General features: G+C 33.7%; 1 long non-coding RNA gene across 2 annotated transcripts; it reads right to left on the bottom strand.

Moving 5' to 3' along the window:
- Positions 1 to 371: 371 nt before the first annotated feature.
- Positions 372 to 1,646, bottom strand: LOC118755892. Of its 2 annotated transcripts, none has more exons than XR_004995080.1 (3): positions 1,525 to 1,646; positions 1,325 to 1,452; positions 372 to 554 (listed from the first exon to the last, which is right to left on the bottom strand). It is a non-coding gene; the product is annotated as an uncharacterized LOC118755892 (long non-coding RNA). The 2 variants fall into 2 exon arrangements; XR_004995079.1 differs by lacking the exon at positions 372 to 554 and adding an exon at positions 797 to 1,268 and having other exon boundaries at positions 1,525 to 1,645.
- Between the last annotated feature and the right edge of the window lie 868 nt (positions 1,647 to 2,514).

Below are 2,514 nucleotides of genomic sequence, written 5' to 3'. Positions count from 1 at the left end.
TATCTTGATTTTTTTCTGTAGAATACGTATTAATTTTTTTTAACGATTTAAAAAAAGGGAGGACAGTCGGATCTACGTAACCAGAACGACCTGAATGCGCATTGAAATCGGTTGTATTTTTTGCTAAAAACTATTTGTTATTATTGAGATACAGTTTCGCTATTATTTAGAGATTCCTCGACATACTTTTTCATATTACTGTTATTTATTATTTTTCTTATTAGTCATTTATATGTTTGGGACTTACTGTGGGTGCTTTAAGAATTCATTTTGTAAATATGTATGTACATATAAAAAACAATTGCGATATCTTATTTTAAATTATGAATTTTATTCGTGCAATTTTTTATGTTTAATAGTTTTGAGGACATTTTTTGGTTCTGTTGGTTCTTTTATTGCATGCCTTAAACTTTTTTACTTTAAGTTATAATGTTGAAGATATGCCTTCTGCCTTTGTCAAGCACTTGCGAGAAATTTAGCATATGCGCGTAAGAGCATAGAGTAGGTATACGGCTGTGCTGCCGTGATTCTCCAACATCTTGTCAACATCTTCACTGAAATGAAAATGTTTTTTATTATGAATAGCTATAATTAAGTTTCATAAAGTTCAAGGTGGTACAATTTAAACAAAAAATTGAAAAAAGAAATAAAGTATCTCAATCAAAAATTCCCGGCAGCCACAAAAACGCACTTGCCAATATAGCAACTTAGTTGCCAGCTTTCAGTTGCTAGTTGCCATCGGTAATACCATTTCAGCCACTGGCCAACCAACTGAAGTTCGGTTGTCCTCCGTAATCGACCCATAAAATCGGAATCGAATATGCATGCACGTTCTGCTGAACGATAAATATTTTTTAAATGAGTGCTCTGTCTGCTAACGAATTCCAGCCATGTGTGAAATATCGTATGTGAAGCGTCCGTCTGACTTAACGATTGTCAAAGGCATGCCAGAAGATGTTTCATCATATGTTTTCGGCCATCGTCTTCTTCGAGTAAGTTCATCGATACCAAAAACTTTACAACCTATATTTGCCAGCAGCCCTTAGTGTTTTTGCCAATGACATGGTACTATTGCACTGTTAATAACCAAATTAAGCCGCAGTTGCATTCACACGTGATATAATAGCTAGTGTCGGCAAGCTGTGGGAATGCCCAGGAGATGGCGTTTGTTCAGCTATCGAAATCATTACACCGACGGCGGTGGGCAGCTCTGCTGGAACATATTTACCACAGCAGTGGTTTGGGGCGTTTTGTTCTGCAACAAAATCCTGCAATGATGACTATAATGTCGACGAACAAAGATATAAAATTTAAAATGACCAACCTTATGCCCTGCCGATTTGGGACATGCCCTTGGTCACGACCAGAACGCATTTACCAAGAGGAAAAACCGCAGGGATTGCAGTAGTTCTTGCAATCACCGTTGATGATGCTGTGCTTGTAATTAATAGTCTGAAAATACAAAAAAATGCATTAATGAAATCTTTTACACATCAAATAAATAAATTTCAATAATTTGTTTACCATTTCACAAACCGAATTACCAAGAAATGGAAACTCACCGCGATGCGATACAGAAATAAAAACCAACAGGGCTGCATTTTCTTGGTAAACAACACAAGCGCTCAGAGCAAACTGATCCGCAAAATTATTTTGTGAAAAATAATAGCTGAAAAGAGCTTTTACTAGGGCTGTGCGATTAATTGATTATTCAAAATTTTAATTAATCATAAAGTAAATAACTCAATTATTCGATTAATCGGAAATTATGATTACTCAAAAGTTCAGTTACTCGAGTAATCAAGATTTTGATTAACCCAAAACAAAACTATTTATGATTAATCAACATTATGAATAAAATGAGTAATCAACATTTCAAAGTACTCTTTACATACATACATATAAAGCAGTTGAAGTTCCTTGATACTTTGAAAAAAACGTATCTGTTTTCAAAAATTAAAATGAAATACATACATACATACATATTTTTTTCATATACAGAATATAAAAAAGAAAATAAGCATTTTCCAAAGCAACCTCTTTTAACGAGCAAAATTAATTTTTTTTAGTAATCATATTTCAAGTAACTCGATTAATCATCGTTTTGAGTAATCAAAATCTTGATTACTCGAGTAATTGATTAACCGAATAACTGATTAACCAACTTGCTCGAGTAATCGAATAATGCCACAGCCCTAGTTTTTACACATAATTATCACATCTATACTAATTATATAAAGAGAAGTCCCTTTTTTTTTGTAACAGGTAATCTCGCGAACGGCTGGTCCGATTTTCATGAAATTTTGTATACAAATAGCTTTTTCTTTTTTTCGGGTAGGTGGACCAGGGACCGGTCTATTCGAAAAAATCTTATTATATCCCGATTTGCTTAAAATTTATTACGTAAGTAGCTTTTTAGCATATATTAGCATATATGACCCATTTTTTCCGAGAAGTGGACCAGGGACCGATTTGCTTAAAATTCGGTACGTAGGTAGCTTTTTAGCGTATATT

This window comes from Rhagoletis pomonella, unplaced genomic scaffold, assembly GCF_013731165.1.
Source record: "Rhagoletis pomonella isolate Grant_MI unplaced genomic scaffold, Rhpom_1.0 Rhpom_scaffold_07818, whole genome shotgun sequence".
NCBI classification, from domain to species: Eukaryota; Metazoa; Arthropoda; class Insecta; order Diptera; family Tephritidae; genus Rhagoletis; species Rhagoletis pomonella.
This window is presented reverse-complemented; position numbering and strand designations above follow the sequence as displayed.